The sequence below is a fragment of the Myodes glareolus genome, chromosome 1, assembly GCF_982192425.1.
Source record: "Myodes glareolus chromosome 1, mMyoGla1.1, whole genome shotgun sequence".
Taxonomy (NCBI): domain Eukaryota; kingdom Metazoa; phylum Chordata; class Mammalia; order Rodentia; family Cricetidae; genus Myodes; species Myodes glareolus.
The window spans coordinates 107100077-107127758 of NC_142026.1; the positions used below are offsets into that span (position 1 = coordinate 107100077).

The 27682-nt window shown below is 39.6% G+C and overlaps 1 protein-coding gene across 15 annotated transcripts in view; it reads right to left on the reverse strand.

Annotated features, from left to right (window-relative positions):
- The window catches only part of Ptprk (protein tyrosine phosphatase receptor type K), a 534789-nt gene that overhangs the window by 380948 nt on the left and 126159 nt on the right, over window positions 1-27682 (reverse strand). The window lies entirely within an intron of this gene.

Below are 27682 nucleotides of genomic sequence, written 5' to 3' on the forward strand. Positions count from 1 at the left end.
CATGCCTTTTACATATTTTAAGACACATTAAGAACTTATGAATTTCTAATTTTACTGAAAGGCAATTTAAATCTTGGATAAAATTTTTAAAGGTTTATATGAAACAGAATAACATTAGTAACTGAAGGCAAACCCTACACTTAATATCAACACAGGAAAGAGGTAAGCCTAATATTAGTATGAATACATATCCTTTTCAACAATGAAAACATTTAACTTAATTGAGGCAATAAATTTAAATAAAAGTGTCAATCAAATTTCAATCAAATGAAAGTGTCAAATTTCCTATGCTATTATGAAATAGAATTTATTGTATACTCAACTCTTCAGAAACAAGGTTTCAAAAATAAAAACATAAAATCTGGACTTCCCCAAGACAAGTACAAAGGGAATTTATGCAAACATACTAAGCATCCTAGTTTCTTTCTGACCTTATGATAAAATACCCTCATGACAGCAATTTTGGAGAGACAGGGCATATTCTAGCTTACAATAAGAAATTACAATCTATCATAACAGGGCAGTCACAGAAGCAGAAACTTGAGAACTGATCACATCACATTGATAATTAGGAAAAAATAGCACAGGAAACTATCTAGGTCTCTGTATTACTTCACAGCCCAACTCATAAAATAGAACCACCCACACATAGGGTAGGTCTTCTGACCTCAACTAAACAAAGAAACTCCCTCAAAGGCATGCCCCAGGGCCAGTCTAAACTAATTCCGCATTGAGACTCCCTTCTCAGTTGATTATAGATTGCAGCACACTGACAACAAACACTGACTATCACAGTAATGTAGGGCAACTCTGTTAGAATTCCTGCCCTGCTCCAAACTTTGGAAGGAAGCAAGAGTGGGGAAACTTTTCTGTCACACACCTTGACAAACCAAGCATTCCATCTATTGCCTACACCTCCGTCTAAACAATGGTGTCTTTTATCTGGTCCTATGTAGGAGGAGCAAATTACCTACATATAATCCTACTTCTGTTTCAGATACTTGCACCCCATTCATTCATCAGTGTTTGTTTGGTTTTTTAACATATAAGGACATAACTAGAAATATAATCGATTTGTTAGTAGAATCCAAAGGTTGACTATACTATCATAAACATATCCTACATCTGGGTTAAGTTACCATTAACATTCGCAAAGGAAAGCAGTAACATTAAGTTTTATCATTAAGTTAATAGCAATATTTATTTCTTCTCCCACACTAAACAAATTTCCTGTAAGTATCAACACTTGGATTTCCTGTCAAAGCCTAGAAACAATTATTTATTATTGCATTTGTTCATTGTGCATCTGTAAATACAGCCTGAATATCCACATAGATTATGGATTGTCTTAGCTTCTTTTCTGCCTATTAGCTTTGACACTACAGTGGCCAAGGCTTAGAAATATTTTGATATTCTGAATCTTTTTATTTTATTATCCTTTGATATATTTAAATCTGCACTTTAGAAACAGGAATTGGTGGATTGCAGTGCTCAAATCAGTAAGGTCAGCTTTTCTCAATCAGGAAGTGATTTGAGCTTAAAGTTCCATGTCTGTATTGTCACTGGTAAACTAAAAAACAATTCAGTGCCTTACACGTAAATACTTTAGCTCTACTTAGTAAACAACAAAGCACTTCTAATAATCATATTCTAATAATCTTATGCGAGTTTCTTGATCAAGGTCTTTGAAGTAGTCTATGGAATCTAGCAAAGTGGTCAAAGTAGACACCAATAGCTGGGTGAAGTGGTGTATGCTTTTTAAAAAATATTTATTTATTATGTATACAATATTCTGTCTGTGTGTATGCCTGCAGGCCAGAAGAGGGCACCAGACCCCATTACAGATGGTTGTGAGCCACCATGTGGTTCCTGGGAATTGAACTTAGAACCTTTGGAAGAACAGGCAATGCTATTAACCTCTGAGCCATCTCTCCAGCCCCAGTGGTGTACACTTTAATCCCTAGATAGGAGGCAGAGGCAGAGGCAGGCAGAACAATGAGTTAAAAGGCAACCTGGTCGACTTGGTGATCACTTGCAAGGACCCCCACAGACTTGAGCCTGTTCCCCCTTGAATGAAGGTCAGAGAGTTTGAGCTTATTTCTGCTCTTTCAAAGTTGTTGACAACAGGTGTGGCTACAAACATGAGGTCCTGACCTAGGGTGTGGTTAATTAGTATTTTGAGTATAGAGGTGGATCTGCTCCATCTTGCTATTTCTGATCCTTCAAGGAGATTAGCAGGAAGTTTCAGGGAGTAGCTGCCTGTAGGATACTTGGTCTATTCCTAATATCAGGCTAATGAAGTCTGTTGCCTCTCCACTCCTCTTTTAGAGTGCACTATGTAAACACGTGGAAAATAAACACGAGCGGATTGGAGTATTCACTAAATTTCCCTTCTGATGCTGTTCCCTGTTTCTGCCTTTTATTTCTCTCCTATCTCTGTTCCTTTTGCATAATAATTCTAATCCTTGCGCTCCTGCCCTGGAACTTAAAAACTCATTGAGGCTGGACCAGAACAGACATCAGCCCAAAGTGTGGTTTATCCCAAGTACTGAATGCCAAGCTAGCTAAGATTATAGAATAAGACCTTACATTAAAAAAGAAAAAGAAAGAACGAAAAGAAAAAAGATACAATCAAGAGCAAAAACTTTAAGTATGTTTATCTTTTACATAACAACATTCTATACACATTTGTAGTCATCGATAATCAAAGACATGTAGTCATTTAGTCACGTCTGAACTAGGGAGATGGCTCAGGCTGTAAAGGAGCTTGTTGCCATGCCTGCTGGCCTGAGATGGATCCCAGGAAATCTAAGAGGTGGGAGGAGAGAACAAACTCCTGCGACTTGTTTTCTGACCTACAGTCACCGGCACACACACCTAAATAAACAAGTGAATGGCGAAACCACTTCTGGGATGCAAGTATAAGTACCTAAAATGACATCGGTAGCTGGATTTTGTTCGACTAGTATAGAGGTAAACATTTGAGAAAATATTTAACTAAAACTATATTCAATGGCAAAATGCAAAAAGACACTTTCAAATGATCAATCAGCATTCAGAAGATTACAAGCCGGATTCCAGAGTCTTTAATAACTCATTAAGAGTGGAACTGAGATTTCCTTTAGCTAGCAATCAGGCACCTTTACAGGCCACAAGTACCTCAGGGTCACCTAACCTCCCTCCCAAGCCAGAGTTGTGCCTGGCGTCAGCTGCTGCTATTATTCTGGACGACACTTGACTTGGTTGTATAACATACTGTCACGATCAGGCATGTATGTCTGCCATCAGAGCTGGCACTTCTGGTGAGGACTGAGTGCGTTCCAAGTCAATGGTCTTACAAAACACTTTAAGTTGAATCAAAACCAAAGAACACCTGATAAGACTCATTTACTACCTAACCAAGTTGATACTCAAAGGCTAGACTATTCTTAACTACTCTTGGGAAGAACTTACTCACATGTCTCGAGCCACCCTGAGTACTGTTGCACTAGGCATTGGATATTTTTGCAAATACTAACGGCTATGCGAAATAGTTTTCAGGATGAAAGACAGACAAGCCATTCCGTAATATGCACCCGACGAACAAGCCCTTCATCAGACACTTCTTCCCTAGTGGGGTAAGATCATTGTTTAAACGAAGCACGAAAGTAAGTGGACCCCAATGCTTCTCAGAGTTCACTTCACTCTGACATAAACAGTGTAGCTGTCCAAGAATTTTCCAGTTAATGCTACTGATTTAATTAAGACTCTTAAACTCCACATAAAAGACATAATTTATGTATCATAACTCTTAAAGTATAGTAAAGTTAACTCATACACTTCTCTATATTAGAAATTATCCTTCTTAATATAACCACATATATCTCTGTTCACTAAGCAACTATACCAAGAAGTGGGTTAAGAGCATGGCATATCCCTAACAAGCAAAAACATCCAATAGCTGAATATATTAAAAGTCTAAAGTTTAAGGTGACATACAATGAAAGAGTTAGGAATTGGAAATATATCAGTTCCTTCTGAGTCTTACAATTCTATGTCCCTGAGACTGCAATTTTAAAGAAATCATCACACACAGTGAGGGCAGTTGTGGAAGCGCCTTCAAAGCAGACAAAAAACAGTGTGAGCTCAAGAACCCAATGGGAGGAGGCAGAGATGTGGAGGCAGGTATTTGCTGCTAGACTTAGTGAGCACGCACGACACACAGCAGACTTAGACTGGCCATTTCCTGGGTCTCACTTCCTTGCCCCACTGCTCACAGTCTTTACTCGTGTAGACAGACATGGTCCAGGACTCGAAGGTACCGCACAGAACAGGCACTCACTCGTCTGCTCCCATGCTCAGCAGCACCTACCCTGAATGGACCTGGATCTCTATGTCGTACCACCCTTAAGCAGGAAACTACAAAGAGACAGAGTGTTTTTTTCGCTTTTCTAACCCCTATGCCTGGTACTCAGCAGAGTCTCAGGGAATACCTGTGGGTAAGGAAAAAATGCAAATAAAATTCTGTTGACCTTCACCCTAGTTTGCAATGGTGGTCACTAGGTGATGCCAAACTATATATCTATATCTGTATCTCTAATGCCTAATTTGGGCCTTATTAATATCAGATCCCTACATCATATCATGTTTCTTAGCTCAAAGTAAGATGGAAATGGAAACTCTTCACTGCCATTTAAAAAAACAGTGTAATCGTAAACGTGAGCCTTGTGAGCCGTTGATATAAAAGCGGCTTTTCACTCTAATGAGTTGTGATGTTGCTTTGACTTTCTAAGGCATTTAAAAAATAAACTCCAGGATTCGGTTTTGGGGATCTGACCCCAATGTGCAGCCACAGCCTTTCCAGCATCTAGCCATAACTACTGCGAACCGAGGAAGTGTCTCTTCCAGCCAAAAGCTGCTGAGCTTACTTTGTAAGTCACTCAGTTTAAAGATGGAAATTATGGGGTAAAATGATACTGCAATTCAGTCAGAGAAGACAGACGGCTGATGGGGTTGGGCAGGGACAGCAAACAGCAGCGGCTGAAAGGAAAGGGAAGCGAGGTGAAACAGGGCTGAGGGAATAAACTGAACAAGACATCGGGATGAGAAGAAATGGCCAAGGCTAGAACAAAACGAAAAACAGTTAATGCAAGAGGCAGACAATTTCTGGAGAGGGAAGGAGGCCTGAACAACTTACTATTGTTTCTTCAAACTTCTGTTAACATTTATTTACTGTGTGCGCGTGCGCTCCAGAGGGCACATGGAGGCCAAAATACAGCCACCCGTGAACTGTTTCTCTCCTTCCACCTTCGGTGTCTAGAGATCAAACTCAGGCCTTAGGATTGGCAGGAAGTGCCTTTAGCTCCCTGAGCCATCCATCTCCCTGGCACTGTTGGTCTGGTTTTGAAAAGAAGGGAAATGTTCAAATAGAGGCAAACGTGTGGCCAGGTGTTGGCAGGAACGAAAATCCAGCTTTCCACACCTCTTCCTCTGACTGCTTGGAGCTCACTTTGAGTAATCCTATTTCTCTCCCAGGGAAACTTCATTATCCTTTGCAAGTGAGTTCCAAGTTACTTTTAACACAAAATAAGCACCGCTGCCCTGAGACCTCGACCAACGACAATGCAGGGCCTCCGAATCAGAAGGTCTAGTCTTGGTTCTTAGGCGGGGAGGAATCCCAGAAAGACCGGCAGGCCTGATTATAACTTTTAAAGCTCTGTGCTCATCACCACGTCACCAGAGCCTCTTCTCTGGGACTAGGTCTCCCCCTCTGTAAAGTGAAGAAAGTGGACTATTTCCGGCAGCGTTCTCTGGTTTCCAAGTACTGTAAGATTATAGACTACAATAATGGTCTTTAAAATTCAAGTACCAGAAAATCGTTCCGTTATTCTGAGAACATAAGAATAAAACGACTCACTTCTTCTTCCAAAGGAAGAAAAATCACCAAAGAACCAAAGTGCACAGCTCATGTAATTCCCTTCCACTTAAACAGCCCTGGCTTTGCACAGTCTCCCACCTCATACTCCAAGCTTTCTGCCTTCAAGATGGAGAAGGCATTTTCCCCAGGGAAAAGGTTTTCTAAAAGAACATTTAGATAATGATTTCCCACCTCACTGTCCCATCACCCCCTTACACACAGTTACTGAATCATTTTCTAGTGGTACATGCGGGGAGGGGGCAGTTTGGGAAGGTGCCATGATTTCAGAAGGTAGGTTTTTTCCCCCAAAAGTACAATTTAGCATCTAAGAGCTCTGAAAAGGGAATGAAAATCTCCACATGTAAAAAAGAATCAAAGACTGGGCATTCTAGGTAAAATCGCAGAGAAACATGCTGCGCGAACACCCTAGCAGACTTTCAAATGCAGCCCAGGTTGGAAAATCCAAGCCTCTCCATGCAGAAGACAAAATGCTCCAAGTCAGAGCTAACTGTTCCGCTGGTCATCATCCTAAAAAGCCTGCTGGGCCAGGCAGGGCTGCTTGAAAGACGAGGCTGTATATTCCACAGTCAAAGGTGCAACTTTAGCAGATTAAATTTTAGTCAACCTATAGAAACTCAACATACTCTTACTAAAAAAGCTGGCTATACGATGAAGTTTTAGTCAAATGTTTTAAAAGAAGTTTAAATGAGAAAAAGTTCCTCAGATGCTCTCTCACGAATTAGGGGGAAAAAATATTTTGGTGACTGCCTCAAAGACCAAGTGCTGGTATAGTGACAAGTGCCCCATGAAATCTAGTCAAGAACAGAACACTTCCCCCCAGAGGAAACAGATGAGAAGATGCACAAGCTTCTCTCCTCGGAGGCCAAGATGAGCACACAGTGGCACACAGTAGAGCAAACCACTCCGCTGTAAAAGCCTTCCGATCCTGTATTAGACTCCACACAGACATTTGTTGAGGATCTCATGAGATACACTGAAACACAGCCACTGATGGACAGGCTCTGTTAATGAGCACGAAAAGAAAGCTGCATTTGGGGGGCATACACTATTTGGTCCCCTCCACGGAACACTCCCTGAATAAATATGCTTCGGAATAAACATTTAGAAATTCGGTTCGATGATAACAGCTTGCGCTGGCAATGGAGTGCTGCCTTCCCACCCACAGCGTTTAATGTCCTAAATAAACATCCTCATCCACCAGGGCATCCCTGTTATTGATGTAGCTGCAGAGAGAGCGATCCATCCCTCGTCCAAATGAGGAAACAATTCCGGAAGGTTAAATTAGTGGCTCGCAGCTCCAGAAGTAATAGGAAAACGGGGAGCACAACTAAGGGTTCCCTAAGCTACTGCTCCAGATTTCCTTTTTCACTTCCTAAATAAGATATTTTTCCTTTATAAGTCTTTGGGGGACTTAAGCAGTCTTTTTATTGCAACAGTACTCATGAAGCAGTGCGTTCTTAACATGAAGACAATTACTCATATCAAGTCCACAGTTTTCTAGTTAGGAAGGTCGGTATGTTATCAAGGAAGATTTTCTATGCAACAAAACTTTTCAGTCTTTACATTCAAATATAGCGCAGAAGCAGTCCAATATGTTCTACGATGTCCCAGTCACTAATCACCATTTTGAAATTAGTTGTATGATACGGGAGAATTGTCTGTATTCTGTCAATCATTTTAATAAAACGCTGATTGGCCAGGCAGGCAGTATAGGCGGGAAAGCCAGACAGGAAGTAGGGGTGGAGCAAAGAGACTGGGAGTATTCTGGAAGCAGAGCTCCCTCAGCACTCCTGCGCAGACCACCGAAGAGGCAGCATGTAACTTGCCCAGCTGAGAAAGGTACGGAGCCATTATGGCTAACATAGATGAGAATAATGGGTTAATATAAGTTATAAGAGTTAACAAGAAGCCTGACCTAATGGGCCAATCAGTTTATAACCTTATGGAGTCTTGTGTGTGATTTTCTTTGGGCTTGCCAGTTGTGGGGTACTGGGCAGGACAAAAACCCCAACAAGCCGGCCATCATGCAAGCTGGCCCTCATGCTACAGTTGTAGTTAATTATGATCACTGAGAAGTCAACTCACCTCCTCATTCAAAAGTATTTCTAGTTTATGACTTTAAAAGATAAAAAGATTACCTCCATGACTTATTACAAAACTTCATCACCAACTGGAGTCTGACTCCTTTGGAAGTTATTCTAAATGCCGGATGCCAACCCACAGCGCCAACGCGAACTACAAATCGTGTTTTCCCTGTCTGCCCTTTGTCTGCGTCTTCAATAACTTTGACATGTCTTGTGGCTATTGTTTCAGTATAATTGAATTCTTGGAAGATTTCATTTGCCTCAAAACATTTCACGAGAACAATATGAGCAACTCAATTATCATCAGACAACTCGGGAAACCAAAACTGAATAAACAGAAACACTGGGATTTGTTCATGAGCTGTAGAGAACTGGCTTTCCCACAATGTCCCACCCCCGCCGCCCACCAACTGAACCTCAGAAACACTAGTTTTGCTTTTAATTCTTTCCCCTTATAATTCTTACCTTGTCTAATCATTTCTTTGATTACCTGCACTTAATCACTTTAGACACTATTGTACTATAATGTAGAGTTGGTAAAAATAAAAGGCTACTTCAATGCCAACCACATAAGAAGGACTTGCACTGCAAAATATCTTAAGCCAATCAAGAGCTTGTTGTCATACATTAATATTATATGTTCTAATAAACTAGAGGCTTGTTGTGTTTAGAACAGGCTCTCTGGTAGCCCATGCAGACCCTGAATTCCCTACAGCTGCTATGGGTAGTTTTAAACTTCTGATACTCCTTCCTCTGCTACCAATTGTTGGCACTACAGGCATGCACAGCCACACTGGCTTCCCATAGATAGGGAGGTAGGTTGGTAGGTAGCTAGGTAGATGAATGGATGATAGGGATGAGAAACAGAGAGAAAAAGAGAGAGGGAGAGGAAGAGAGAGAGAGAGAGAGAGAGAGAGAGATCTTGGTAGAATCTCTTTAGATTCCGACAACAGTTAAAACTTTATTCTTATACTCGACAATGCGAACTGATTAAACTTTTAAATGTAAATATTTTGAAATTCACAGACTGTTTGCTGGGCCTTCTTTGATAAAACATCAGGTTTGATCACCAAGGTTTGGAAGATGAAATAAGACCCTGAGAACTCTCTAACACTCACTTACCTATAGAACCACCATCATTTTCCTCCTTGCAAAGCAGGCGAATCTGCTAATAAACCAAGGCTTTGTTCTCTTCTCCCCCAATTCCTGAGAATAAGAATTCTGGTACACACAACTGGCCTTGCTGTCGTTGGTTTTACCTATTACTTTAGGTCCCACCTAGTTCGCACATCCTTATCATGGATAACTTTTTGGGCCCTGAATGCCAAGTCTTTTTATTTTATAGTCAATTTTGACTATAAAACTTTTAAGTTGCTAAATATGGTTTGCTGTGAACAGTTTTGCAAGTCGTTTCCTGTAGCTTGACAAATGGACTTCAGAGGCAAGACAAACGGATACTGGGGAACAGAGGTGAAAATCAATTGCAAGTGAAACGATCAAGAGAGAATCCTCAGAAAAGAAAGGATTTTGTTGACCCATTGGATCTGGTGCCTAAAACCATGTTTACCTACAAGATCATCCAAGAGCGGAAGAGGTGGTGCATCAGTTCAGCCCAGCACCCAACGCTTCCGAGAAAACCAGAGAAAACCCGAGGTCGACACCTCTGATTGATGTGTTACATACTTCATCCATTTCTCTTTGACAATAAATGTCAAAGAGCTGGAAAATGGGCCAGATATTGAAGAGCAGCATACTATCTGTAGGATTTTAGGGAACTGTAACAGAAAATAATTAGAACAAATAGAAAGTGCCCATATATCAGATGATTACGAATGACTATTCTACAGATAAAAACTAAACTTCAGTCTGACTCTTAGGAAGACATCGAACTTCTAGGATCATCACATAGACGTCCGGGAAGTCAGTGCCCAGAACTTTTCCCCACTCTTCATGCTAAATTTGCAACAAAATAATTTAAAAATGCAAAGAGCCGGCAGAATAGAGAAGAGTTCAGCTGTCAGAGCCTGAGTGTGACTGGAACACCACGTGGATGCATTAAATACTGGAAGGGCTGGAAACAAATGTCGCAAGACAGAAATGTGTCCAGACAGTGAGACGATCCCACTGTGACGCAGCACCCATGGCCCCTAGCCGTTCCTACCAATAGCTTTGTGAAACTGTGGCCAATCAGTTAGATTTATTCCTAGAATTTTCTTGTTGTTTTATCAATATTGTTTTATCTATTTAAATATAATTGCAAGGCTTAGGTCTTGAACTCAGTTCCTCGCAGAGCTCCATTAGTGCACATTTTGAGGTGCGGAATGTATCCGTCCAGCCCTCCTGCAGTCAGTAAAATCTACAGACAAACACAAGGTAGCTTACTGTAACACAAAGTGCTGTAAGCAGTTTGCCTAAAATATATCCATGAGCACATATACTCAACATAGGCAGTCTTTGCTTCCAGGACTTTGATGTTTGTCATTAGCAATTCTTAAGAATCACCCAAGGGGCTTTAAGTTACTAATGCTCTAACTCCAATTCAAAGCAAATGCACAAAAGTTTCTGGGGCTGTAACCGTGGTCTATTATTCTTGAGAATCCCAGGTATTCTATGGTGCTGCCCATTTGTGAACCTATGTTCTATCACTGCCTTATGACAATGCACAAAAGTTGCTTGAACTATCTTTCGCTCTACACACAGTATCTGTGGTGATTCGAATAGGAATGGTCTCCATAGGCTCATATAGAAATGCTCGGTCATCGGGGAGTAGCAGTATTTAAAAGTATTAGAAGGTTTATGAAGTGTGGTCATGTTGGAGGAAGTTGTGTCAGTGGGGAATGGACTTTGAGGCTTCAAAGACCAGTCTCTCTCTTAACCTAGGAATCAGAATGCAGCTCTTAGCTACTTCTCCATCACCATGTTTGCCTACTGACACACTCCCTACCACAATAATAGACAAACCTTTGAAACTGTAAGCAAATCCTCAATTAAGTGCTTTCTTTAATAAGTGTTGCTTTGATCATGGTTTTTCTTCAGACCAACAAAACAGTGATTAAGATGGTATCCTAGTTTTACATATCTTAGCCAGAGGTGGAACTTCAGAGCAGAAAAAAGAGGGGGCGGGGGAGATGCTTAACTAATTTGTTTCCATGTGCAGTGGTTTAAAACAGAACTTCTCTAATACTTGCTGTTTTCTTAATGCCAACTGCATGTTTTACTTAAACCACTGGGATTATTGCTTTTTAATGGATGATTGTTTTTAACTTTTATTATTTGCTTGGTACATATAAAATAAAATAAACAAATACCTGCCAAATTAACAAGAAAGTCGTAAAGAAACACAATCATAACCGCCTAAATTATCTGTATTATAGTCTTTTGATTTGTTATTTAAAAACTTAAAGAAGGGTAAATGGGAAATGAAAGAGACTAATTTTATTGAAGCCAAAGGAACGGGGGAACAACAGAAGATAGGAACCAATACCAAAGTTACTTGGCCTAGAAAATGTACTTGGCTCCAAAATAAATGGGGGAGGCACTTCATTAACACAGGAGGTGCTAACTAATTCACACAGAAGGTCCTGATAACATGGAAGGGGAAAGCAAATAAGAAGACAAACAGCATGTAATACGCACTCAGTTGGGAGGCTTTACTCAACTTCAACACTGTTACAAGGATGGGAAGAAGGCTGGATTTCAAACTCTTCCTTCCCTAGTGGTGAGAAGGAACACTTCCTTCTGTCTTGTGCAGACTAGGGACTTTGCGTCTGATGTAACCTACAAATGGGATTAGCGAAAGTACAGCACAGAGGCTCCACAACTACTCCGCCATTCGCGAAAAGAAAACATGAACCACGCATATTACAGCAAAGCCGCATGGAATTAGAATGAAATAGTTGATTTCATCTACATATAATTAAAACGATCACATTTATGTAGACAAGAGGACACACAATAAAGTAATTTAAATGAAATATAACTTGGGGTCCTGACTGTGAACAAGACTGGGTAGTTCCCACTGAACCAATCTCGCCAAAATTCATTATTAGAAACTATAAAGATTCCGGATATTTGTTACAATATAAAATTATGACATGAAAAATAACATATGGCATATATAATATTAAATGAGTAAGCATACTTATACACTATATAAATCTATGGTCACACAGACTTAAATATGGATAATTTCTACATGGGTAGGAAAATATAACATCTAGATACTAATGGTAAACACTTGGTTGTAAGACTTGGGTATGATTTTCATGGGCGGTTATCATTCATTTCCATGAGTATATTAACCATAAGAAAATGTGCATTAAGGTTTTTCTACTGAAAATACAAAATCAAGAAATACTGCAAAAAATATATTCCAGTCAAAATACACCATCACACCACAAAACAATTACTGTATATGTATATACTGAACATTGGATGTTTTCTAGTCATGAAGTAGTAGCCAGAACCCCCAAATCAGATTCTGGGTTCTGAAGTAGGGCCGGCAAAATGTCTCAGCGGGTACTAGCACATTATGCCTGGCCTAATGACCTGGGTTTAACTCTTGGGATCCACATGGTGGGAGAAGAGAATGACTCTCAGAGGTTATCCTCTGATATCATGCATGTGCATGCACACACTAAATAAATAAATAAGTAAATAAATAAATAAATAAATAGGTGCGGTGTGACGTAATGTATAATGCTAAAAGGTAAGAAACAGTCGAGTTGTCAAAGAATCTTTCCCCATTTTGTGTTTCCAGAAATACAAAATCCTTTACAGAATACAACCATTCACATGTTTTGAAAACGCAGATTTGCTATGCATTTTCCCCCTAACACTGGTCAGTCAGCATGATGGTAAAAGCCTCCTTCTTCTAGGGTGCTCACTTCAGGGGACAACAAACCACCTAGGCGCTTACTTGGATGCTCATGCTCACTGTGGAACATTCTGCCTTTTAATAATGTTTGGGTAGTTGTTTGTTTTACCCTGGACGTCACTCAGAACAAACAACAATGAGTTACAAGAAACGGCCAGCACAGTGAAACTGAAAGCCATTTCTCATGTTTTCCCAAGGAGACCAGGTAAGGAGACAGGGGAGCGAGGAGGGAAAGGAATTCCCAAGCCCACTCTACAAATGGGGCTTTGATCACAGTGGTGCAGAACAGAAAGTTACTTAATGTCAGAAAGGAAAACCTACAAACATGATTCTTGAAAGGGGTAGGGTTCGCAAAATAATCTTTTGAAAAATCAAAGAGTGAATTCTTTAAGCTCTGGATGTGGCGAGGGGTCTCAGAAGTGGGGGACTGAGAATAGCTACAGGGGAGATGATGCAGAAAGACATCATCTTTGATGAACTGAGTAAACGACAATAGACAAATACAGGAGCAAAATAGAAAGAAAACATCCAGTGTTCTCATGAGGCGATCCAGTGGCTCAGACTCAGATACCGCCTCATTTCCAGGCATCATTAGGAGTCTCAGTGCAAGGTGCTTGTATGTGGCCGAAATCACATGGACAGGATAATATCTAAATGGGACATAAAATAATTCCTAATGGTCCACTGAAAAAGTATAATGGACAAGTACATTATTCTGTGCTAAAGGAAGTGAGAGGAATTCAAATCAATTTCTTCCAGATTAATGAGATCACTAACTAGCCATGTCACCTTGGGGCCAATGGGGAAAGGGTGAATAAGATTTATCACAAAACAACTGCATGCTAGACACTGACAGACGTTGCACAAATAGCCGAGCTTTATTGGTGCAACAAAATTAGAGAACAAATATGAATCGTTTTATTTCTAATTTACTTATGGCAAAATGGAAGTTCAGAAAGGTTAAATGTCTTAATAAAAGCCCAAGCAACAGAATCTGAACTCAAAAGAGAGTTAATCTAATTCCTCTTTCAGCTTACTTATATACTATTATTTTAATAAAATACAGATTGCCAATGATCTGAACTATCTCTTAGATATGGTAGGTTTATTAAGTTAAGGTTTTTTTCACTACTCTAACTCTCAAGTGACTTTTATGATGCATGTGAGATGGGGGATTTTAACCACTGTAATGGGCAGTGAGCGCAGAGGGGAGTATGTCATTACGATGTGCTGTCTTTCCAGACACACATAATCTGTGTTCTACAAACAGACAGTGAAGGCTCCAGAGCCGCCATTGTTCCTCTATGCAGTCCACTCCGAGGATATATTAGTTCTTGTACGTGTTCAGTTCCTGCACGAAGAAAAGAAGCTAAAACGTCCCAAGCATCTTTGGACCACTATTATTGTTCTGGTAAGAAATCATCCAGGCTGATGACTGAGAGTAACAAAAAGGCTGTGCTATCATTACTAAAGAGAAATGTGACCCTCAGCAGTGGATAGTGGACACATGATAGCAACAGGGAGCCTGGTTTTCAATTTTAAAATGGAGTAATAGATTAAAAAGTCGATGGTACACAGCTAACCACAGCGAACTGTACACAGAAGATGAGATGTCAGGTAACAGGCGGGAAATGCATAAACACAAACAATGGGGTAATAGCATCATCATTTTCCTCTACAGTTAAATTAAAACCCGGATGGAAAATACACAACTTCTTCCTTTGTCACTCAATATTTTAAGGTATTGAAAAGAATTCCAATTCCGAGGTAACTAGTACATGCTATTGTGGGAGGAAAGGCTGATAAAAGCTCATTCACATTTCAGTGATTTTGAGGTTCATTCAATTGTTATTTGTTACATAAGCAAATACTTGCACGTTTTTGTTTTGATTTGTTTTTCTTTTCAAACCTTGGCTGTCCTTGGCCTCCCTCTGCAGACCAAACTGGCCTGAGTCACCACCATTCAGTTTAAAACAAATACAAGTCAATAATGATACTGTATCATTTTACTTTTCATTGTGTTTTGTTTTTGTTTTGTTCTCTGTGTAGCCCTGGGCTATCCTAAAACTTGCTCTGTAGCCCAGGCTGGCATCTGTCTGCCTCCTGAGGGCTGAGACTAAAGGCATGTGCTACCAGATCCAGCTTCAAACACAGTTAACAAGAAACTGACTGTCACTCTGTGGTAGGAAACGTGCTACCAAATTCAGTGCTCATTCTCCAGCAAAGAAGAAGGGGAGGGACAGGGAAAAGAAGAAATAATATCCAAATACCATCCCTACTTTGAAATACTAAGAGTGACTGTGAAGAGGGCATGCACATTCCGTAACACCCAGCAATGTTGTTCGGACAAAGCAACCGGCTAATTCCCTGCAGCCACGCTCCAGTCTTCCTAACATGGTACGACTCAAAAGTCAGTAAGATCTAAAAATAATCAAGACCACTTTTCTTCGACCATGATCATGTTTTCATAGAAAGCGATCTTGAAATAAAACAGCAATGTTTATTGAAGGAAAATAGTTTAAGCATTGGACTGTGAATGAGAATGACTGAAAAGAAGCTGATCTGCAAAGACCGAAGGATTGATTAGAACGGCAGTGATGTGGCGAGCTTAGAATGCTGCAGATCCAAAACCTAATTAGACTTTATCTCGCACTGGTTTACAGTGCTGAGTAGCCATCTCTGCCCACCTCTGTGTCGGGAACTAACATCCTATGGCTAACAGATAAAAAACGGTGTGGAATCTGTTAACTGACCAGGCCAGTGGCTTCCTCCAAGCCCAAAGCTAAGGCTGTCTGCCTATCATCAGGAACATCTGAGGCCTGTAGGAGAGAGGCCCCAGTCTACTGGAACTTTTCTCTCTGATGTTTCTATCAAGATACTTTGCAAAGTCTGGATACACAACTCCTTTTGTTCTGTGAAAACTCTACAAAACTGTTTCCATATTGAAACACGACTTGTGAGGAGACCTAAATGTGTATTCCCCCTGGAGCTGTGGTCACTTACAGGATAAGACCATGCACCGACCTCTTTACCACGAATGTTTCTGTTAGAAATAGAACCTATTCTAAATTATTTTTCACTTAGAAGTTTGGGGATGAGAGGGCAATGCAGTAGTAAACAACACAAATGAGGTAGAAAAATAATAGTGTTCTAAGCATCATAGAAAACTCGCTACTGTTAATATATCCACCGAGAACATCCGGCTTTCAGGAACAAATGAAAGTAGAATTCTTGTAAACTAAATAAGATGTGAGGGCAAGGAAAACAGAGCATCATTGTCATTCAAGAAAGTCTTGGCTTTACAATATGAAAAAAAAAATAGACAAAGATGAAAGTCGCCCAGTATAAGAAATTTCTTTAAAAAAGAAAGTTTTCAGAAAGAATTTATTTGCTTTGAAATATACTACCTGCAAAGGGTAGTTTCAGAGAAAAGCAATGGGTTTCCTTCAAAAGCTTTTATCCAAGTTAGATGAACTTAGATAGTCCTTCCCTCTGTTTCACCTGAGGCTCCCTCCCCATGCCTCATCCTCTCCCTGGTTCTTGGGCATATAGGCCACTGTGTTAGTCAACATGCTAAAGCCCTGTGGTGACTCTCCAACCTTCTTTCAAGAGGAAACACAAAATTCAGTGAGATAAAAATCTTAAGAGGTTGGAATGTTGAAGGTCCAGAGCCTAATTATATAGATTGGGCTTTGCTTAAACTGTCATCGGGATTTCTTTTTCATTTTTTTTTAAATAGTGCTGTTTAATTTTCTGGTTGTATATTTTTAAAAGCCATAATACAATTAAGATTTTTAAGTTCTCTTTTCAGATCTGCCCCTAAAATCACCGGCAAGCAGTTACGGCGGCACATAGGACTTGTTCCCATGGTGGGCACATAGGAACGACACTGGGTATCCAGGAAGAGGTATGCAAGCCTGAGTAGATGACAGCCAACCTTACAGTCTTAACACGAGGATTACACAACACTGAAACAACAAACACAAGAGCCCAGGCTTTTGTCTCCTTTTCTCCTCTGTTCTTCCAACCTTTACTTGTCTGTACAAGTAGCCCGTTTTCTCCATAGGTTGCCCATCATGAAAAATTGTTTTCTTGGCATCGTATATGTTATGTCATGGGCATTTCTCAAAGTACTATGGTCAGTCACCAAGACTCCATTTCTGAAGAAAACCAGAATGCTAAAAAGTGACATTTGTCCTTAGCATCACCATGCAACACTCCTGTAAGCGCTATGCAGGCTCAAGAGCTTCACATTAGACACATTCGATATGCACATTAAATTTGCTCAGGAAATTTTTATTAGTGCAGAAATAAGTTTCTCGCCAGTTATGGTGGCACACACCTCTAATCCCAGCACTTGGGAAGGAAAGGTAGTCAGATTTCAGAGTTCAAGGCTAACTTAGTCTACGTAGTGAGTTCCAGGCCAGTCAAGGCTACATAGTAAGACCCTGCCTCAAAAACAAAAGCAAAATAAATTTAAAAAAAAATATGACTAACATAATCCAAATACAGAAAGCTTTTGGATATCTCTTGATACCTGAAAACTCTGCATGTAGTCTCATCTTTGGGGAAACAGAAATAAAATGAAGACGGAATAGCTAAGCCTCTGCCCTGGTATTTTTGCTCTTCACCCTGATGGTAATTAATTGTAGTAATTAATCAACTCATGGTTTCTGCATTCCACCACATTTGCTTGAAGCTTCTCTCTACACGGGAGGTGCCACATATTGAGTCCTCTACCACGGGTCTGTACTAACTAGGGTGTCTTCAATAGCAAGCCTCATTCCAACAGGCAGCTGAAGTCATTTACTTATCAGTCAGACTTTCCCAGTACAGAGCCCAGAAAGTCAGCCTCAAAGAACAGACTTCCGTCTCCAAACACAATAACTAACGATGACTTAAATATAACTTTGGGAACTGACAACTGACAAACAAAACATGGGTAGAATATCTTTTGGGGACATTGCCAGGGAAAGTGGTGTGCCGTGTGCACATGCATGCATCTGTGTATATGAAACACACACACAAACACACACACAAAGGATTCATTTCCAGGCCTTGTATACAGTAGATACTGTTTTTCTTTGAAGGGTTTCTGAAAATGTTTTTCATTCTTCTCATTAATCTTCAATAAAACACTGACTTTTTAAAGTAACCCTTCAAAAATAAAAATATGTAATTCTTACTCAGATTTTGTTTTTCAAAAACTTTCAATGACAAGGTATTTAACAGAATAAGCACTCTAAGAGTCTGCTTTCTCCTTAGCACAAATATAACAAGACAGTCAATTGTGCAGCTGAAGTGTTTGTGTTTTATGGAGCACTATATTCTGACCAAAACAGGAATGATAAGCCTGCCAAAGGGACGAAGACAGTATTCATGCATGGAATACCCATAAAGTCCTTACAGCAAGCAGGAATAGTGCCTAGTCTAATTCATGGAATCCTAGTTCAATTGACACCAAGAAAGGCCGATTCCAGCCAAGTGATATGACTTGATTTCAGGAGATAGAACACATTTACACTTAGAAATTACGTGGGTGGAGTCCTTGAAATAGGCATGAAGTTTTCAATCTGTTCTCTTAAGCATCTTCATAAAAAAAATTGTAGGGATTTCTTTTTTTAAGGTTTGAAATGAGGTGTTGAAATTGTAACTCCAGATTCATCCTACCACACGTGATAGCTGCCTACTTCTTCTGTACTCAACATTGGCCCTACTGCAGTTCCAATAACATCTGCCTGGCTACGTGCATTAGGGTAAAGGGATATTGTAATTCAGCCTGGGCTCCATACAGACAGGAGAGGGGTCCAGACGGAAAGTCAACAACGAGGAGTTCATCCTCCTCTCAGCACTGACTGACATACACTCAAACATGAGATATAAATTGGATCAATTAGACTAGATGGTAAATCTTTAGATGGACAAGAGACTGATATAGCAAGAATAAAAATCATACTCAAAATAGGCTTTTTCAGTATCAACTTGCCATGCCCAAGACAAGGAATATTATCCACGTAGCACAGTACTTTTCACAAAAATACAAGGACCTAATTTCAATCTCCCAAGAAAATAAGTAAAAAAAAAAAAAAGATAAATAAATAAAACTAAAAGTCATTAGTGGAGTTCATGCTGAAGAATGGAGAAGGAAGAAAGGATGCCTGGAGCCTGCTGACACCAGCTGGTCTTGCCAAATTGGTAAGCTTTAGGTACAGAAAAACACTTTCTCAAAAACTAAAATGATAAGGCTGGAGAGATAGCTCCACAGTTAAAAGCACTTGATATTCTTGCAGAGAACGCAGGTTCACTTCCCACACAACATCGCAAAAATAAAATACAAAAAACCTGAGATCCTCTTTGGTCTCCATGAGCACCAGGCATGGCATGCATGCAGTGAACAAGAATGCATGCAGCAGAAAAAAAACCTTACACATAAGATAAATGTAAATAAACCTTTGAAGAAAACTAAAAGAGTAAGGTTTGAAGAAAAACAGCCCTGACCTCTGGTTTCCACAGACATGTACATGCATGCACTCGTGCACACGGGCATGCACACATACAGACATTGTAGGCAAAGACACATACACACAAAGTTGCCAAATCTGTTTCATACTTAATAAATAAGCAAGTATTAATGCTGTGGGATAATGCTCTTGTACCCTGTAAAAATTTGTCACTTGTATTTGGTTTAATAAAATGCTGATTGGCAAATAGTCAGGCAGGAAATATGGGTGGGGCAACTAGACAAGAATTCTGGAAAGAGGACTCAGTCTGAAGTGGCCACCCAGACACAGAGGAAGCGAGATGAAATGCCTCTCTGATAAAAGCTACCAAGCTATGTGGCAAACATAGACAAGAATTATGGGTTAATTTAAGTTGCAAAGGCTAGTTAATAAGTCTGTGCCAAAAGACAAAACAGTTTACAATTAATATAAGCCTCTGTGTGATTTTGTTGGAACTGAATGTTGCTGGACTGGCAGGGCAGGACAGTAACTTCTGTTTACAAACTGTTTACAAACTCGGTGGGGAGTCAAGAAACCCATGAGTAACTAATGAATTCTCTGAAACTGTCTTATTAAACATGCTTCTCACAGCCTTCAAAAAGCCATCAGCGTTTTCTTAGTCTATGTTACTAAGTGAAGAGTTAACGATCTTATAGCCCACTCTAAGCTGCCATGGGCTTTAAAGACACAAAACGTGAAGATTTTTTTGAGAAATGTTTCTCAGTCAGTAATTTCCTCTTTAGGGAAGAGGTAAGAACCCTTAAAAATAATACAATCATTGTCTCCAAGGAAATTAGATTTGAAGGCCAACAGTCTTTCATGATAGCAGAGCATTTGGATATAATTTAGCATATGAACATATAGTGCACCATGCTATGGTGAAAGTATTAATTTCACATGGAGTTTTACAGAAATCACTATTTGAACTATTTAATCTATTGTTCCACTGACACCTCTGTATTTCCAGGTAGTCCTTCTTGAGTTCAGAAGCTAATAAGCTCTCATGCTCAGATAGGCACCAGTATCACGAGACAAGTTTATTTTTAGAAAGGTAACATATAAGGTCGTAAGCATAGCTTGAGTCACCCTCATCCCAAGAAAAGTAATTTTGTTTCACTGGACTACATATTGATTTTAAGGTACATGTTAAAGATGACTGCATGGACTCTGAAATTGACTCTGTATTCTTATCTGTAATTCATGAAGGAAGTTGGACACTCTCTAGTAGTGACACCAATATAATTCTCTCTCTCTCTCTCTCTCTCTCTCTATCTATCTATCTATCTATCTATCTATCTCTATCTCTCTTTTAATACTGAACTGCTTTCCCCTGTGAGATATATTGAAGCATATCTAACTTAGATATATCATGTACCTAAAATAGCAGGAAGAAAGCCCTGTCTCAGCATGCCATTTCTGTTCTCTATAATTTAGACATTCTTCATGCTGCATTTATGTCCATAAAGGTAATAATCCTTGCATTAAAAAGTAGCCATTCCTTAGTGGTTTATCCTTCAAGTGCTCCGTAACACCCTTTCACTTTCTCACTTTACCCTGCCTCCAACTTTTTGTGTTTTTAATAAGCAACTCAAATGTGGTAAACTATCTTGTCTGCTGTGCTCAAGGCGAAAACACCAACAGACATAATGATGACAAGGTTTGGATGGGCACACTGAAATAAGCCCGTAATTCTTGTCCTAAAATACACCACTGTAAACAGAGCCTTAAAATGATTTCCAAACCCTGACTTTACTCAGATGTCTTCAGTGAGTCCTTGGTTTTGTTTTGTTTTTTTTTTTTCTAGCACACATGCTCTAATGACACGGCAGATAATGTGTGTTTTTAAGGTTGCTCGGACCGACAGATGCAAAGTGTTCATCAGATAACTAAAAATAGCATAGAGGTGAATGCATGAAAGGGCAAAGCCTCACCCCAAAAAATGAACATCTTGGGAAGAAACTCTGAAGCTCAGTAGTCATTCTAGCTACAGTGAATCCTAGAAGATATTTCCCTAGGAAAGTAAGAGATAGTAAAGCAAACGGTGTATGGTTTTCACTCCTACAACAGTAGAAAGTCAATGTAGATTAAGTAAAATAAGTAACACTGTACAGCAGACTTAAATATCTATGCTGGAGTCAAGGAAATGTGTCAGTCTGACTGGAACAACATAAGAGCAAGGTGGTACTGTGACAAATTACTGATCTGTCCTGATTATCTGTAAGCAAGTGACTCCCTCTGCTCCTCTCAACATCACACGTTTTAGAGGGCTCTGAGGAGGATGAAAAAATTGTATATGAAGCTGGGGCAATGATGGCTCAATGGATAGAGCAGCTTTCATGCAAGCATTGGGATTGGAGTTTGGATCTCCAGACTCACATAAAGACGAATGCCATAGGTCTCTAAACCCAGGCCTTCCCTGGCCAGAAGGAGATGGAGAGATTCAAATTCTAGAAGTTCAGGGTTCAGCTAGACTGACAAACATAGCAAACCAACAGAGAGTCTGTTTCCAACAAGGCACTGACATCCGCGATGGTCCTTGGATTCTTTCACCTTTACACGCATGCCATTACACAGCTGTACATACACACACCCACACTTAGACACACGGGGAGGAGGTAGGGAGGGAGAGAGGGAGGAAAAGAGAGATTTCAAAAAAACAAAAAAAAACTCAGGAATCTATCAGTTGAGAGCTAACTTTCATCGCTCAGGTGCATATATGAAAGAGTCTGGGTTAGCAAAAACAGTTTCCAACTTTTCCTTAAGGCTTTACTTAGTCTTAAAGCCTCTAAGTGTTCCTCATAATGACCACATTGATGCAGCTGGAGTGGTGACAGACTAGGATCATTAAGTACAGAGCTTAAGTTCCCCATAAATTCTGTCATGTGTATTTAACTGTAGACATCAAAGTGTCCACTTTCTCCACAACACACCAGCCGAAGAAAGTACCAAACCCGGGACTCATGAGCATGTTCCTCTTGAATATGCAAGCAGAAGGAAGCTCAGCAAATAAGTTTCTGAAGTACGTAAGCTCTATTTCAACAACCTGGCTAATAAAACATGCTTAAAACTAAGAAAACAAAGACTCATTTTTAAATGCAACAAGTTAATGCAAAGGCTCGTTTCTTAGCATTGCTAATGTCTGTACCTCGCCTGCATAATTTCATCTGTTTTCTAAATTGTGAGGCCGTAAACTATTGAATCACACCTCGCTAAGTGTTACAAGAGAGAAATGGTTTCCTCCTTCAGTCTTCTGGTTAATCAGAAACAGAACCTTTATTTTTTAGAGCATACAGGATGTGCAGTTTAAGTTAAAAACTCCATGCAGTGATTTATATTAGAAGCAAGTTGAAGGTAGAATCTAATGTAGTCATAATTTGAAACACTGTCAAATGGATACTCTAGAGACTCTAAAGGAAAATGTAATTAATCATTTCAGAGAAACATGTTCAAAGGAAAAAGCCGTTACAATTTCAGTGAAAGAAAGTGAAATGTATCGATATGTCAACCACGTCCCTCACTCTCCGGTCTACACCAGAATCGATAGTCAAATGGACAAATACATTTGTTTCCTGTGGTCATAAGCACAAAAGAAACCTTGACAGTCAAGATCACAGACATAAAGGTGTCTAAGATCAAAGAACAATTTCTAGTTCTGTGCATCGTTCACACGCTCTGGGGTTTCTCTTCTGGAAGTAAGAGGTTTCCGTGTGGAACACCTGCTATTAGCCTAGCAAACAAGGAAAAGAAAGTGATGATTCTCCCTCTATACAAACTAATGAATAGTATTTAAACATATTCCACATAGATGATATCACTTATAAGTACAAAAGTTTACTGAATAATTACAGTCTTTTGATCACACTAGAATTAGTCATGACAACGTTTAAGAAACAAAAACTGTCACTCGGTTGCTTTCTTTAAGAAGAGGGAAAAGCTTTCTGAAATAATGAACAAAATCTTTATTTACTTGAGTGGTGTGTTTGCGTGGTGCACGGTGGGGGGGGAGTATGGGGAGGGGCGAGGGTGGGTGCAGCTGAGCAAAGGTCACAGAGAGACACTCGGGGTCTGCTCCTGGCACTCTCAATGTCATAGACAGGGTTTCCCACTGAACCTAAAGCTCACTGTATCTGCTGGGTTAGTAGGACAGGAACCTTCCCGGATTGGCCTGTCTCCATCACCAATTCTGGGCTTACAGTCACATAAAGCCATGCCCAACTTTTTATGGAGGTACCAGGGACCTGGGTCCTCATGTTTCCACAACAAGCATTTTGACCTAGTAAGAGACTGTTGAATTATGAGGACCGAAGGAAAGTTCCAAGACAACCAGGAAGCTCCTCACCCTTTAGACGATGACACACACACACAGTAAACAAACGGCCAAGACTTTGATGAATAAAAGTGGTGACTATCTGAGGTCTCCTGAGGTATCTCTTTTGCTAACCTACAACATTATGATTATTATTCCAGCTTCTCAACAGCATTCTTGTGAAAACGGGTCTTCCTTACTTGTTACTCTGCACTAACTCGTAAGATACAGACAGAAAACAACTTCCCACCGGGAGCTCAGTAATTTCCGAACAGAGAGCAGACCAAGTGCCACCCGGATCGATAACTACCCAGGGTATCCAGCATCCGGCTGTCTCCTTCAAGCCTCTCCCAATGCAAGCACTACCACACGGACATCTAACTTGTCAAACAGCTGGCCTATTTTTGAAATTTAAGGAGGTAAAATACAGTATCTCCTCTTGGGCCCGAGTTCATTTTCTGATGATGCTTGTGAAATTCATCAAAATTGCTATGCACAGCACGAGTCAATACCCTCACATTGTGCTGTGATTTCATCACGCGAACACACTCCCACGCTTTGGTATATTGTACTACTGACAAGAATTCAGGCTGTCTTCATCTTGGAATGATTAAGAACATCGGTACTATATACAGCCGTACATTCCTTGAATGAACACATGTACTCAGTTCTTCTGGGCTCATATCCAAGAATGGATTAGCTGGCCATTAGGCTGTACAAAGTGGCTATGCAGATTTACCATCCACAGTAGCCTAAGAGGCTTTCCCTTACTCTGTATTCTTGTCAGCTACACCTGGTGTCACAGGGGTGCCACGGCTTCTCATTACGGCTATACTTAGCTTTTCACTGACGAGTAGCTTTTCCGATTTTCATATGACTTTTGGCTACAGGGCACATTTATGGAGCGTTCATTCTTCTGCCCGCTATTTTCAAACATCTAATGGTCCTTTTTGTCATTATTATTGTCATCTAACAAGCTAAGAACTGCTCTGGAACATGGCAAGCAGTCACTAGAAGTAGCATATTTCTCATGAGAAGTTAATTCTTTATTTTCTTTATTTTTTACCTTGTTATTTCAAACTATTGATTCACCATTTTTTTTTTACCCTCTAAAGGCCAATAAAACAAGTCAATAACTAACAATGTCCAAGCACCTCAGAAGGTTCAATACCATGTCTGTTTCACACAGACAGACTTCCTCAGACACAGGGCACAGATGGTTGCCTTGGCTGTGTCTTTTGTTTCTGTTATGTTCATTTTCAGAAATGAAGTCTTAAGCAAGCCTACATATCTGTGTGCAAAAAGACATGATGGGCCATTTAAATTTTTTTAAATAGATTCATTCATTTTATTTTATGTATATGAACGTTTTACACACATATATGTGTGTATGTCCCCTGCACATATATGTGTGTATGTCTCCCTCCTGTTGCTCATGGAGGTCAGAAGAGGAGATCAGATTGCCTAGAACTAGAGTGATAGACAATTGCAAACTGCCTGTCAGTGCTAGGGATCAAATCCCTGCCCTCTAAAAGAACAAGTGCTTTTAACAGTTGAGCCAACTCGCCAAAACAGGTCGTTAAAATTTAGTAAGTTTGGGGCTGGAGAGATGGCTCAGAGGTTAAGAGCATTGCCTGCTCTTCCAAAGGTCCTGAGTTCAATTCCCAGCAACCACATGGTGGCTCACAACCATCTGTAATGAGGTCTGGTGCCCTCTTCTGGCCTGCAGGCATACACACAGACAGAATATTGTATACATAATAAATAAATATTTTAAAAAAAATTTAGTAAGTCTAATTATGTCCACTTTGCCAATATATGGACAGATTAATGCTTAGTTGGCCTTTTAAAAGAATATCACCAGGAAAATGGGGGGGGCACCACATTGTAAAAAGAACCAAGTAGGACTAGGTAGATCCTACAGTCAGGAATGTGCCTGCCATTCAAGTGTGAGACCTTACTTCTATCTCTCTCACCAAAGGTTAAGAAACCATGCTGAACAAGGATGAGGCTCTTAAAATTTCTAAGACAAAAGAGAGAGAGTGAGACAGAATGATCCAGGTTGGTCAGCCAGATAAGCCAGCTCTGCAAGCTCTGGGCCAATTGGAGACATTGTCTCCAAACCAAGGTGGAGCGCTTCTGAGGAAAAGCACCTAAGATGGTCCTCTTGCCCCTACAAGCACAAATACTCATGGGCATGTGAACCCACACGTACACTCGCATGCATAGAAAAGAAATAAAAAAGCAACACACAACACAAGCCCTTCTCTCACTTCTCCTCAGACTTCAAGTGGTTACGTTCTGAAGAGAAAAGTATCCGTGACCTTTTTCCCTCCTTTGCATGATTAATTATTTAATGTGCTATTAATTGGAGGATATGGCTGAATTTCAAACACTTTCATTTTCAGTGCATATCATCCTTTACTGTAACCAGCGATTAAGTAATTGTGTGAAAGGGGAGCCAACAAGGTCATCTGAACATTCTCTTCAGCACTCATTACCCACCATCAATAGCAGTTAGTAACGGCAGCATCTCCATAAATCAACGTCTTTCTGATTATTCTCTAATGATAAACAGTCAAAATGTGTGCATTCCGGCCCACCTTTTTAATATACATGAAACATTAAGTCTAAATATACCACTGAGAAAACTCACGTGAAGACGTACAGTGGCTTCTTTAATCAAAATGAGCCAGAATAATAATTCATGTGCCTTTGAAAGAAGAATGCAAACCAACGCACAGCACCGGATGCAGGGAGTCTGCCAAAGTGTCGGGGTCAAGCTTAAGAAGCCAAGGTTGTCCATGAAAGACTGCCCATCAGTGTATTCCTCCACAAAGAAGATTATGCCTTAGTCTGACCACAAAATAACCATTTGCTTACTCAGCCAGGGAAAGCTACAGGTCAAAAAAAAAAAAAGACCTAATCGTGCCCAGCACAGAATAGAACTATACAAAATATTTCCAGAGAAATAAATACTCACTGCACTTATTTACAATTCTCATTTAGAGATCCATGCTCTGGATCTTATTTGATTTGCTTTGACTATCATATTCTGCTGATAATCATCAATGGTTTTTCCTTTGTCTATATGAATCATATAAACTAGCAAGATTTTTTTAATCAGTAATCAGAATTGATATTTTGCATTTACAATGGTGATGTCTAAAATTCATTGTCAATTATGGAGGACATTCTGAATTGGTAGGAAAAAATCAATTTAAGCTATCTTTATATAATTATAATAAAATACTAAAATTATACTCCAAAAGAAATTATTAGTAGAAAATCAATGTATCAGTTAAATGATTCATAGCATAATGCAAGAATTGATCTTTTATACATACATATACTATATATAATTATTTGCTTCTTTCTAAAGATCATTTATTCACTTAGGTGCTATGTTTCAAATTCTATGCTTCTTTCTGATTTTATAATTAATCAAATTACTGTTAAATACGCAACTTAAAATTAATACGTAGAACTGAAAGAAATACTAGTCCTATAATTTATTAAGTGGCAGATACATATTGATATGATACATCTTGATGTGCTTTTCACAAATCACAGAAAAATTATGACCAGTCCTAAACAATCAGGAAATATACTCCCACAAAAATCAGATATCAATCCTTAAAAGTTCTAGGTGAGTAAGGAACAGGCCTCTGCCCTGTTGGTACAAAATCTACTCAGAAAACATCTGCACTTGGTAGCTTTGTCTCCAGGGGTCTCTCTACAGAACTAGCGACATACTCATATTTTGGGGGTGAAGGAGACAATTTCTTTTCTGATCGTAGGCTATTGCATGCTTGCCCACAGTCTACCTGGACCACAGTGAAATATAATCGAAGATATTCCAAATGATTAAACTTCATTATATCTTTCCTATAAATTTTGTTTGTTCTGTGATTTTTTTTCCAGTTTTAGTGATTTTGACTTCTTATTAAGGGGGGAAAAACAATGTCTACAAAGTTACAGATGTTTTTCCAAAATGAA